Raw genomic sequence first — 14,363 nt, 5'->3', positions numbered from 1 at the left:
GGCCGGGCCGGAGCGACTAGCCTATGAGAAAGGAGAAGCTTGCCCAGAGCTCCGCCTCCGCCGGGCGGACCGCACCCCTCTCGGGCCACGAGCTTCGCGCGCAGGGCGGCCGCGCAGTTTGTACACAACTTCTGTGACAGATTGGGCTGGCGGAGCTGGGGGCGGAGGAAGGAAAGAAGCGGGTGGAATCTGGGGAAGAGAGGGAATTCGGGTGGAGACGTGGAGGGAGATCTCTACGGACTGTTCTCTGCCAGGATTAGAGAGAAAAAAGAGTTTTGCAGGTCTTAGGTGTTGTGCAAGGACCTGAAACTCACAAGCTGAAACCTAGAAGGCAGCTAGGTGCGGGCGCTAGGGTTTTGAAGAGTTTTGTTTAATGAGCGTGTATTTTTAAATATACAAAATGTACTTTCTTTAGCGCAGAACTAGGGGCGGTGTGATAAATTTAAAAACAGCTCTTGTCTCTGTGTATCTTTAGCAGTGAATATATCCATTTAGCAAAGCAAATTTGGAATGTCCTGAATAAAAGTTTTAATGGCAAGTATTTTTTTAAGTCCTTACATAAAAGCTTTTTTTTTTTTCCCTACAGTATTTAAATGGGTAGGAGTAGTTTTCACACACACTTCAACTTCGTATCCGTGTATGGAGAGGAGGGGGATGGGTCATATGAATTTTGAAGTTTTTAATATTTACACTGTTGATTCTAGCCAAAGCATGCAATCTAATTTAAGCACTGACGACTAGATGAAACGTATTTAAATAGACATTACATCTTTGACTTATTTTTGCTACCACTGTGTGTTCAAAAAGTGGAGTTTAGTATTTACAAAACAGAAACGTAGCACATTTACCTTTCACCATGGCACCTACTCCTACGAAAAGGCAACCAAAGAAGCCACAAACGTTAGACAGGCAGCAGCTCTGAAAACTGGGAATCCAAATTTGTAGGAAAGTAATAGCCAAAATATATCACTGTCCATTGACTGTGTTATAATGGGAAGGTGAATTTTTGCCAGCAATCACCTAAGGAAAGCACTTTCCTTAATCTTTAATGTTCTTGTACAAGATTTTTATCTGGCTTATTGGGAAGCCGTTAACAATACACTGAAATAAAAATGCCTGGAATATTACTACATATGTGTATATATGGTGACAGAACACTATACCATTAGACATTTTTACATATACAACATCACTTCACAGTAAGGCAGCTTTTACAAAAAAGAGTTCTTAGGAAAATGTTCTCCTCAAGAAGTGAATCTAACAAAGATAGGGATCTCGTTTCAGTGTGTAGATTAAAAAAGTTTATATACACAAAGTGTTACAGGTGTTTATTATTAGAAAACATAAAATTATGCTGTAAAAAATATTTTTTCTCCTTTTCATTCTGTTCTTGTTAATGATTCATTTTTAGAGCTGTGATCACTGATTTCAGAGAATGGTTGACGACTACTTTCATGTTACCAAAGTATTATTTAATGTGTTTTGGCAAATTTTTTTCTAAGCAATCTCACACCATCCACCTTCACCTTTAAAAAGCCGCCCTGATTTTCTCTGATATTGAACCCAATTATATAATTAAATAATTTAGAAACAGATTATAGAATTGGTATGGGATTTAATGTAACTTTAAAAAAAAATTGAACCTTGCAAGATTTTTAGTACTTAATGCTAATAACATGATCAAACCTGTGTGATATAGATAACTCAATAGAATTTTGTATTCTTTTTAACTTTAAATCTAACTTAGATTTAATACAAGTTGGTATCTATTTATATTTTAATTTGCTTTTAAACCTATCTAGACCTTTCCTTTTGTCTCTCTCTCTTTTTTTTTTTAACCAGAGCGTTGATGGCCTGTTATTTCAACCTAAGCTTTTGCTGCAATAAAATCCAGTTATTTTACTGGAAATATTTCTACATTTCACACCATTTTTTAACATGCATTCATTTACAAAAGCGTTTCCAATGCAAAAAAAAAAGCTATTTGATAAACTTTTAATAAAATATTTTTATAGTCCTTTAAATTTTTTTTCATATTTCCACTTTTCTTAATGAATGCAGATATGAACATACCTATGGTTGGGCTCGAAACATATTTACAGCCGAAAAGCTGAATACAATCTTTTTTGCTCAAATACAGTAGCATTTATTTAAATTTCATTCCTGACATAAGGGTTCATGAAATAGGGCTGCCACTTTTAAGTAATAGTTTCTCTGAAATACCCAAGTCTGCAGTCTCACAGAAAATAATTAGCTTAGCACTGTACAATAGTACAGAAATTGGAAAGAAATCCTTTTCTGAGACATTTGCCATGCGGTTCTGAACATATAAAAGACGTGTTCAACCAAGCTTACTTGCTGTTGCTGTGAACACAAATGCTCCAGCTGCAAACCTGCTTCACTGACTTAGCCAAAAGGGTTAAAACTTGATAAATATTTTTCAAATGTTCCAGGTTCTGCATTGGCGTGAAGCCAGACAGTGTGAATGGACAGATACTCAATTACTTTGAACTTTCTAGTTCTTTGCATTCCTTCCTGCTTAGTAGTGCTGTACCATGAGGGAAGATAGGAGAAAACAAAAAACAAATGTCAGGTTTCAAAAATCAATTAGTGGCCTGGCAGTGGTGTGTTAACTGAACTGTGCCAAAACAGAGAATTCGGAGGGAAAGAAAGAAGAAAAGTTGAGTAGTCAAGTTAGGTAAGAGGGTAAGCACAGAAGCAGTGTGCATGCTTAAGTCCTTAGTCACTGGGCAACACAGATTTAGTCTTAGAATAAACCCTAAGTGTCACTATCTTTACGGGAATAAATACGCCTGAATGTGTGGAGGCTGAATAGGCATTCAACGATGGGGAAGGGGAGGTTTGAAGGAGGCAGTGGAAAAAAATGGATAAATAGCTTCTGAATGATGAGATGAGAGAAATATGAAGCTATCACTAGGGCAACGTTCACAGGAAGACACGGCAAAAGAAATATCTGTGTTCAGTTGTTTGGCCGACACGTCACGGAGAGCTTGAAATTAAGGGATCTAGAGTATTTTTGACAACATTTTATTCACTTTGGAAACTATTCATGGAATATTGCAACTCGGTAAAATCAAAGTCAAATTTCCGAGTGATATTGGGCCATAGAAAAAGCACGACAAAGAATAAAAATCTTCTTCTTTTTTTTTTTAATAAGGGAGTAAATTCTCCTCTAGGGTAAGATTATTCAATTTAAAGTGACTTTTTTGATAATCATTGATTATCCACCTAGTGTCAGAATCTGTATCAGTAGGAACGTAAGACAGAATTATTGTCCTTTATTTCACACTTTTAATCTTTTCTATTCATTAATGGCAACTGCTTGTACCCCCACATAAAAAGAAAAAAATGCCATTGAGAAAAGAACACAATAAACAGAAGCTTCAAATGAGATTAGTCAAAATTCAAACCATTTTGACTCAAAAAATTAAGACACACGAGAAAAGATGTCCTTTCCTTTTGTGATGAAACAGTATGTAATTTAAATAGGATTATAGACTTCTTTTTGTATAAATTAAAAGGATGTCAAGAAAAAAGCTTCATATTCTATTTTTTTACTATCTCAACCTCAGTTCTTAAGGAATTAAATTTTATATTTAAGTTTGAAGTTAAATGTGTTCTTCCTGAAATATCTCATAAAACTCTCAATGTGCACTTATTCCTAAATGTACTATAATTTATCCTATTTTTAAAACTCTAGTAATATACAACAAACAGTATTTTACCTTTTGGGGGTACTGGGATTGCTTTTTCTACCTTGTTAGTTTGATAAGCAGACAACTATAAATGCCTTGAACCAAGTTACAGGCCAGGCATACTGTAGCTTAAACTGTACAGTATTTGAATTCTGACTCTCAACATGTTAGGAAAGGTCAAGAGAAAAATCCTGAACTGAAGTAGTTACACCAAACAATCTTTTAGAACACTAAGGAGGCCTCATCACCAGCATCACAATGAGCAGTGTTTTGAGCCAATTGCTGTTCATGTGATGACAAAAGCACTAATGGTCCTAGGCTGTGAGGCACTCCTACTGAATGCTCAAGTGAACTGTGCACGGGGCACAAGAAAATACGCCTTTGGAGGTTAATTTGTGAATGAAATGTGTAAGGATAGTACTAAGCCCAATGCTGGCTCTTCATGCCTTTGTGTCTATCCACTGGTGATGGTTGTGTAAACTTGTGTAAATTTTGAAGAGGACCGTTTGACAATAAGCAGAAGAAGGCTAAAATGTAAACAACGTTTAAAACAATAGATAATTCTCCCTCTAGGAAAAATATTACATTATACACTGAAAAGAACCCAGGTATCCAACAATAGGAAAGTAGTTCAATAGCAGCCACTGAATCTACTACCATATTCATATTATTAAAGGATATTTAGTCACATGGGAAAATACTCATGACATGTTAAGTAAAACAAAGTAAAGAGGTTTTTATAAACACAGACCCAAAGATGAAAAGAAAATGCAAAACACGTATGTATTTTGGTGGCTCTCATTGGATGGTCAAATGATGGGTGGTTTTACATTGCTTTATACTTTTGAATAGTTTCTAAATTTTTCACAATTGCCACATATTTCATTTGTAACCAGAATAAATGTTTTCAATAAAAAAAGATACATAAATGTTACCTCTATACAATTAAGGGTTTATTGGAACTGTAGGTGAAGATCAAATGATTTTCCATTTGAAAGCACCAAATACAACCACAACTTGCCGGCACCCTGTGCTGGGAAAATATGTAAACCTTCTTAACCAAGCCAGTAGATTTTCAGCATTTACTGCAGAATAAACAAGCTGAAGAGAGATTACAAGGTTTGAAGTTTGGAAAGGGATAACCTGGGAATGTTTTAAATATAAATATGCTTTAATTTATTTCCTAAGTGATCAACAAGATTTCTGCAATGATTTATACTCAAAGTTATTTTGGGTATCTCATTTTACTTTCTTGCTTTGTTTTCCCCTATTAAATGAACTAGGTTATTTACAGTGTTTTGACAAAATGCATAGACTCTTAAAAGTTCATATGCATCTCTTAAGAGCTGTTTGTGCTTTTTGTGGTTCCCGCCCCCCCCCCTTCACGCCTCAGGGTTTGTGGGATTTCAGTTCCCCGACCAATCCCAGGGCCACCGCATTGAAAGCGACGAGTCCTAACCACTGGACAGCCAGAGAATTCCCATTTTTGGAGTTTTTTAAATTCTAAAATATTCATAAAGACGATATAGAGTAAAATGGTTTCTAATGGGATGTGTTTACTATCTTCTCTCTGAAAGCCTTGTTCTCCTTACTGGCACCTAAAGTTGTTTAAAGTAATTCCCAAACTTGCTTTCTGGGAATTGAAAATTGAAGTCAGCGGAGCATATTGGTGGTGGTCTAGGAACTTAATATTTTAAACATTTTTCTATAAACAAGTCAATAGAGAGCAGCTTTCAGAGTTAAGGGCCCACATGCCCCTTCTCCACCCTCCCATCATGACCTCAACCCACAAGTAAAACATACACACATACACACATACACACACACACACACACACACACACACACACACACACACCCCTATTCTAAATCATCCAGCACATCACTGGTGCCTGAAAACATTTATTGAACACCCTTAGTGTGCTGAGCACTGCTGTAGGCCTTGAAAATACAAAGATGGGTAGGATACAGTCCCTGCCCTAAGCATTATCTGACAGGTAACTCCCCCCACCCCCACCTCAAATATGTTTCTTGCTTCTCAGTAAATTGGAGTCCAAACTCTTCAGTTCGGGATGTTGAGCCAACCCCAGCCGATCTTTCCAGCCTGGAATCTCCCTACACCGCCCTGCCTCTTCTCCCAGGAGCCTTAGGCTCTAAGCATAGGGATTATTTGTCATTTCCCAAATGCCACTGCTGTTCCCTCCAATGTCTGTCTTTGACTACATATACCATAAATCACAAGCCCAGCTAAAATCCCACCCCTCTCCCAAGGTCACTCCGTATACCCCAGTAAAATTTATACTCTTTTGGTTTCTTCTCCTTCCCATTAGCTTTGTATCCCCAGTAAAGCATTCCTAACCATCTGCCTTGAATCCATCTTCCCCTACAAAATCTCATGCCCCTGCAGGACACGAATGGTCTTGTCTTTGTGTCCATCATGATGTCTCTGAGCACACTGTCCCACACCAAAGATGCCACTGATGTTTGGTGAACTCAATTTTATTCTTATAAACATAAAAGGTAAAATTAAGAATAAAAGTTTCATAGAATGCCATCTTAAAATGTAGAAGAAATGAGTTAGAAATATCACCCTCTTAACAACCATTGTAGTATTAATTGATTAAGGCAAGAATTAATGGAAGCTAAAATGATTGGGTACCATTCTGATGAGAAATAGGATATTTTACATAGTCTCAAAGTATTTCCCCACAAATAAGGTATTAATTACAATGGGAAAAATAGTAACCTACCAATGGAAAAACTTGGCAGACACTACCTTAAGCAGATGATCAAAATCCACATCATCATTAATGGGACAAACTGATATCATGGGTTTTTTTTGATGTGATGAACTGAGAAGGATGCAGTGTTGTTTATCTTGTGTTGTATTGTACTGTACATAAAAATACATCACCTGAGGGCTTCCCTGGTGGCGCAGTGGTTGAGAGTCTGCCTGCTAGGGCGGGAGACACGGGTTCCAGCCCTGGTCTGGGAGGATCCCACATGCCGCGGAGCAACGAGGCCCGTGAGCCACAAGTACTGAGCCTGCGCGTCTGGAGCCTGTGCTCTGCAACGAGAGGCCGCGATAGTGAGAGGCCCGCGCACCGTGACGAAGAGTGGCCCCCGCTTGCCACAACTAGAGCACGGAAACGAAGACCCAATACAGCAAAAATAAATTAAATAAATTAATAAACTCCTACCCCCAACATCTTCTTTAAAAAAAAAAAATACATCACCTGAGGGCTTCCCTGGTGGCGCAGTGGTTGAGAGTCCGCCTGCCGATGCAGGGGACGCGGGTTCCTGCCCCAGTCCGGGAAGATCCCACATGCCGTGGAGCGGCTAAGGCCCATAAGCCATGGCCGCTGAGCCTGCGCGTCCGGAGCCTGTGCTCCTCAAGGGAGAGGCCACAGCAGTGAGAGGCTCGCGTAACGAAAAAAAAAAAAACATCACCTGAATCTAACCATGAGGAAAGTCAGACAAACTCAAATTGAGGAACTTTCTACAAACCACTGGCTTCACTCTTCAAAAATGTACAATAAATATCATGAAAGAGGGACTTCCCTGGTGGCACAGTGGTTAAGAATCCACCTGCCAATGCAGGGGACACGGGTTCAATTCCGGGTCTGGGAAGATCCCACATGCCGCGGAGCAACTAAGCCCGTGTGCCGCAACTACTGAGGCTGCGCTCTAGAGCCCATGCTACTGAGCACACGTGCCTACTAAGCACACGTGCCTAGAGCCCGTGCTCCACGACAAGAGAAGCCACTGCAATGAGAAGCCCGCGCACGTCAACAAAAAGTAGCCCCCGCTTGCTGCAACTAGAGGAATCCTGGGCGCAGCAACAAAGACCCAACGCAGCCAAAAATAAATTTAAAAAATATATATATATGATGAAAGAGTCATGAAAGACAAAGTTTCAGCTACTGTTTCTTTTTAAAGGAATAAATAATCCTGATTTGAACTACATGGGGGGAGGCCGGAGGGAATTGTCACAATAAACATAATTGGACTAATTAGTAAAATTTGAGTATGAACCGTAAATAAAATTTTCAAACACTTTGAAATTCCACTTTTAGGTATTCATTCCTCAAAATCTCTTAAATGTTCACAAAGATAGACGTGCCAGAATGTTTATTGCAGCATCATTTGCAATGAACATTATTGGGGTATTAGCAAAATTTGAGTGTGGACAATGCTACATTTCCAAACTCAATAGTATAACTGGTTATATAAGAGAATACCCTTGTTCTTAGAATATACTCTCTAAATATTTATGGATAAAGGGTCATGATGTTTGCAACTAATGGTTGAATTAATCAAGGCCAAAAACTGTGTGTGTGTGTGTGTGTATGTGTGTGTGTGTGTGTGTGTGTGTGTATATATATATATATATATATATACAGAGAGAGATAGGCAGAAACAGAGGGACAGAGAGAGAAAGCGTGAGACAGAGAAAGCAGATGTGGCAAAATGTTAGTGATGAATCTGGGTAAAATGAATATGGGATTTTTTTGTTTATTCTTGCAACTTTTTCTTTAAGTTTGAAATCGTTTTGAAATTAAAAGGAAAAAAAGAATAAAGGTTTGAGAACTATTTGTTTTATTTCAAAAGATGAGATCCTGCTTTCTAGCACTGGTCTTCACAGATTTGTTTTTGTAGGAGACTTGAAGTTAAATTGAGGAGAACCTATCACAAACCCATAAAAGCAATCCCATCTCAGCTAAAACATACAGACCTTATGGAACGATCATTTTTGTCATGATGGCCCTATGTACTGAGTACCACCACTATCACTGCACTTATCAAATTTATTTTTATTATATTACATATTACATTCATCTTTGTTTCTTCAGCCAACCATGGCTCTGCCGTGTAGAGTACTATATGAAAATGCATGTCTGAATGAAGAACGCACACGTACACGCACAAAACACAAGGGCCTCCAGAGCTTTGAACTACATTTTTGGACTTAAATTTTATATTTAAGTATAAAATGATTTGACATTTGGGGATTTGCTTCAAAATAACCCAGAGAGGATAAACACTGAAGGAAGGTATGAATGAAAAAGATTGACCACGAGTTAATAATGGTTGAAGCTGGGTGATGAGTACATGAAGGGTTCATTCTCACTATTTTTGTATCTTTTTGAAACATTCTATTATATAAAAAAAACTTTTTTAAGGAAAGCACAGTAGAAGCAGTAGTAATAAGAAGAACAACTTGACCAATCAATGAAATATAAATTGTATTTTAATGTAGTGTAGATTAGGTTTTTGACTTTTAATTTTAAAAAATAAACCAAAAAAAGAAGACAGGTCTCAGGTAGCATGAAATAAAAACCTATCCCAGGGAATAAGTTAGACTTTAGAGATGCGTCTTTCAAATTTGAAAAATATTAGATTCTTCTTTGTGTCACCAGAGAATTTTCAGAAAATCAGATCCTTAACATTGCTCTCAATTTATTGTTGAGGTTTAGAACCTCAGACATTATAAGCAGGTGTGACCTAAGGACAAATGGAACAAAAGGCAAATTACACAAAAAAGATGATTGAAGAAATGCACAGGGATGGTGTACATGTCTGGGGGAGAAGGGATAGATTAAGTATTTTCCTATAAAAAAGAATTTTTAAAACAACCAACAATTATTTATTAGAGTCCCACTATGTGTTAGACAGTGGGAGTTATGGCAAAAGCAAGGGACCTTCAGTTGGATAGCTTCCCATCTCGTTGAAGTTACAGTATATGTGCACATAAAATAACAAAATAACTTTGTGCCAGTGGATAGTGAACAAGGAAGAGAGATCCGCTGTGGACTTTGATTCTTGAATTGACCTTAAAGAAAACACAAGTTTCTGCAAAACAGCAGATAGGAGGAGAGAGGAGGGAATTCTGGGTAAGAACAGACATAGTGCTTAGGGTAAATCACAAACTGGGTAAACTGGTGAGAACAGTTGGCCCACGGATAGATCAAACCTAATTTCTACATGCTATATAAAGAATTTATATAATAAAGTCCAAGAGAAAGTCTAACCTAATGGAGAGTCTTGTGTATCAGTGTGACCGTGAAGGTAAAAGACAAATGACCCCTTTACCCCAAACCCCTAAATAGTAAGTGACTATCTGGGAGAAAACATTTGCAACAAAGGATTCATATTCACAATCATAAAAGAGATCTTTAAAAAAAAAATCTGTAAGACAGAGAGAACCCAAGGAAAATTAGGCAATGGTGGTAAATAGGCAATTCACAAAGAAGATGTACAAGAGGCCGATAAATGTATGAAAAGTTTCTCAACCCCACCAGTCTCAGGGAAATGCAAAACAAACAGCAATGGGATAACATTTTTGCTCACCAGATGTACAGAAATGAAAGTGATTCAGAGAGGGTGTGGGGAAACTGGAAGTCTCATAATGTTAGTAAAAATAAAACTTTGTAGGGTCTTGGTAAAACGGCTCTCTGCACAGGGCACTCTAAAGCATCTATCAAAAGGTAAAATTTTCACACACTTTGAAATTCTACTTTTAGAAATTCATTCCTCAAAATCCCTTAAGTGTGCACAAAAGTAGATAGATGTAGCAGAATGTTTATTGCAGCATCGTTTGTAATAATGAAAGACTGACAATTATCTAAATATCCAACAATAAGTAATGGTCAAGTAAATGAGTGAGTAAATTCTACTCTATCCACATATTACCCAGAAATTTTAACAGAATGAAGTAGCTATATCTATACTGACATGAAATGTCTCTAAAGGCACAATAAGTGAAAAAAAGTCACTGGTTAATACATATTTCATGGTGTCATTTATGTAAGTGATGTATGTGAAATATACATTGTCTAAAATGGCTAACACACAACTGTAATCAGTTTACCTCTGGAGAGAGGAGAGAGATTGGGGGTTGTGGATGGCAGGCAGGGAGAGAGGTTGCTAGCTACGTCCCAGCTAAGCATTGGCGATTCCATGCAAAAAGTAGCCTATCTCCATAAATGCCTATTACTAGGAAGATGAGCTAGGATTCATGGAATGTGGTTGGTCTAAAAAGAACCAAAGGATTCATCTCACCTAATAGAACCCTCTCAATTTTAGAAACCTATTATTCAACAAGCATTTACTGAGCAGCTACTATGGGACATGAACTGTGCTAAAGAGCACTGGTGACTCAAAGGGGACCAAAAGTGTTATTAAAGATTAAACAGCAAATACCTTGAAAACCTAAAAGATAAAGCATTATCTGTGTCAGACAGTCAAGGAAGGCTTCCTGGAGGAAGAGATCTCGGAGAAGGGCCTTGAAGAATTTGAATTCAGTTTTTTGACTCAAGTCCAGTAATCTTCCACTCCATGATCCTCAGACTTCTCTGATAGAAGTAAGAGGTAATTAACATAGAAAGTAAGAGGTAATTAAAGATAATCTCATATTTCTGGAGAGAAATCATTCCTAGAAAGAGAGGGCTTATGTCTACCCATTAAAAAGTATATATTAGATGGGCTTCCCTGGTGGCGCAGTGGTTGAGAGTCCGCCTGTCGATGCAGGGGACACGGGTTCGTGCCCCGGTCCGGGAAGATCCCACATGCCGCGGAGCGGCTAAGGCTCGTGAACCATGGCCGCTGAGCCTGCGCATCCGGAGCCTGTGCTCCACAACGGGAGAGGCCACAACAGTGAGAGGCCGTGTACCGCAAAATTTCTCAAGATGCTACATATATACTGCAAGATATAATGCCACTGGTGTTAGCTCTTGAAAAGAAGTCAGCAGAATCATCAGGATGCTTGCTATAGCCATTTACCAAGTCAATGTAGGGGATCTGATCCTTTCAATTTTCCTGCCCAGTTATTTAAGGCTGATTATATGCCTGGAAAATTTCTATCCCTCTCATTACAGATATTTCATTATGTATAATCACTTTTTTCCCCATAAAGCATTCTATTTTACACTTTTCCTTGTTTATTTGGTGACTTGGCTACATGTGTTTAAATCGTATACCTCTAGTAATATGTCATCATTGGAGTTATATTGTGTTAAATTTTTTAGGAATTTATGAAAAATAAGGGAATAATAAATGCCGGTGCCACCTCAACCCTGTGACGTTGGACACGCAAACAAAGTGGCCTTCCTGACATGTGGCAGCACTCATGGTTCATGACTATGGGACGGTAAGCCGAAGTCCAGTATGTTTAAGGAGGTAAGCCACTTCTCAAGCGTTCTTTTTTTGCAAAGATACAGCCATAATACTTTTTTATGATAGCTTGGTAAATCTCTTAAAGAAAAGGGAGAGGTTTATGACAGAAATGGTGATAAAGCTTTAACTACATGTGTGTGGTTAACTCTGTTTCAGCCATTCAAGTTAACTTCTACCTATATTTATGGGTGTCATTGCATAATATATGAAGTTTGCAGGAAGTGCCCGGAAGATAAGGTTACATAGACAAGTTATTTAAGTTTGAAAGTAAACCACAGCTCATGCTGGGAAACTAGTTTATAGCCCATTTTGTAACCCAAATGAATACGTCATTCATTTTCTTTTCATTTTTTTTTATCTCATAGTTAACATGAGGCAATTAATCATTGTTTGAATGTGCAGCCTAGTAAGTCGACAAAAGAACGCAGCTTTGGGGATTGATTAGCTGAAAAGTCAGTAAATTACATTTAAGAAGTGCAGATAAACATTTGATGATATTCAAACCACCTTGAGCAAATGGATGATTTGCACACATCATCATGTCCCACTAGATAATGTTTTCCTTCACAAGCTTCATTCAGTAATGAGACTCATTTCTACCAACAAATATTACTTGATCAATAGACCTTGCATTTGCCACAGGAAATGACCTTTCATGGTTAATGTATAACTGATTACTGTTCTTCCTCTGTAGTAGCCTACATTTGACGTAGAGAAATAAACTGTGTACACTGTAAAACACTAAAATATGTCAAACGCTGTAGTATACCCTCAGAGTATTATCGTTTGGCACTGTACAAGGGCTATGACCCATTTGTACTGTACCCACCCACCATTTCAGTTCTTGCTGGCTGCAATCAAACTTTTGCTCTAACATTTAGGTATTTAGAATAATCAAGGCTATTCCTCTTACACCTTAAGGAAAAGACCCAGAGCCAAACCGAAGACCCTCTGATGGTGACAACAGTGGTTTTGAAGGGTAATGTACATAGAAGAGAAACAACTCTCATGAAAGGAAATTACCCTAAAATCTTTGTTGTGGAAAATGAAAACTAATGACACGTTCCCATTGTAATGCAGTTCATTTTCAAATGTAAATAACTTGTCCATTTAATAATTTGCTCCTCCCCATGACTGCAAAAGAGCCTTTGACCACAGCCATCTTCCTATTTCATTCACTGTCAAGAACACTCTAAAGGAGCTCCATTGTTTTCCCTGGGATAATTTTAACAGATTAAACGATTTAAAAAAAAAAAAAAGGTATCACTATACCTGAGGGCTCTGTCTTTGAAATCAATGTAAATAAAAGATGCCACCTTTATTAAGTCTGAAACGACGTGTTACCTGTTTTTCGTTGACCTTGTGGAGGTTTTCAGTGACAACTGAATTAACCAGGTGAGGGAGGCTCTTTGAGGGGCCCAGTCACACTCCATTGTGCAGGATGGCACCTAGCAAAGCACTTAGATTAGGCTGCGGAGGGAACAAAGCTAGGTACACTCTCTCCAGCTTCAGGTAAACAAGATTATTGTTCTCCATCCCTGCTGTTCGGAATGAATGCAATGCTGCAAAGCTAATTGCTGCTATAATTAGGAAAAAAAACCACACCCCAAATGACTGGGAATGTGCTAACTCAGTGTGGTTTAAACCTCAGAGACATTTCCCCTCCTATACAGGTGTGATGGGCTCTATTCATGGTTTTAAAATGATAAGTTTAAATGTTAACACGATATTGCAAAAAATGCTCTCAGGTTGGAAGGTGGAAGCTGGTGGGCGCAAGGTATAAGTGCTTCAGGGTCGTTAGCCTTCTGGCCAGAGGAGGAGAAAATTCCATTTTGGGATTGAATACAAAGTAAGACAGCAAATGCAGTCTATGGAAAGTTTCCCCTCTTTGAGCAGGCCCTGCTTGGCTCACAAGCTTTGCCCCATACCGTTTCATAAAATATGCAACTTTCAAGCCACCTCCACGTAAGGAGATTTCACTCTGCTGTTGAGACATTCTTCCTCATATCTAACTAAATCACCCGATCTGCAGTTTAGCAATCCCATTTCCTCACATCTTCAGCAACCTCTAACCTTCCATATTGACATCTATTTTCTTACAACAAAAATAACTAAGCTGAATACCACAAAATTACAATAGGAAGGCTTTTTAAAAAAAGATATTTTCTACTCTCTTACTCTGAGTGGATTGTTTAATTGGTTTCAAATTTAAAAACAAAATTTAGGAATCAATCATTGCTTAAGTTGCGGATTCCCAAGTGGTGCTTCCAAGTGTAAAGTCTGGGGAAAACAGACTTCAGAGCTGCCGGCTGGATTATGGTTAACAGGTTAGCAAGTATAACTCAGTTAAGGCTTTACCTCCTTCTGTGCTTAATAGGAAAACTAGGACATTTTTAAGATTTCAATCTTATTCTTCAATAAGATAACTCTTTTCACCTATGTGAACATGAATGAAAACACTAATAATTATAGC

Source organism: Delphinus delphis, chromosome 18 (assembly GCF_949987515.2).
Source record: "Delphinus delphis chromosome 18, mDelDel1.2, whole genome shotgun sequence".
NCBI classification, from domain to species: Eukaryota; Metazoa; Chordata; class Mammalia; order Artiodactyla; family Delphinidae; genus Delphinus; species Delphinus delphis.
This window is presented reverse-complemented; position numbering follows the sequence as displayed.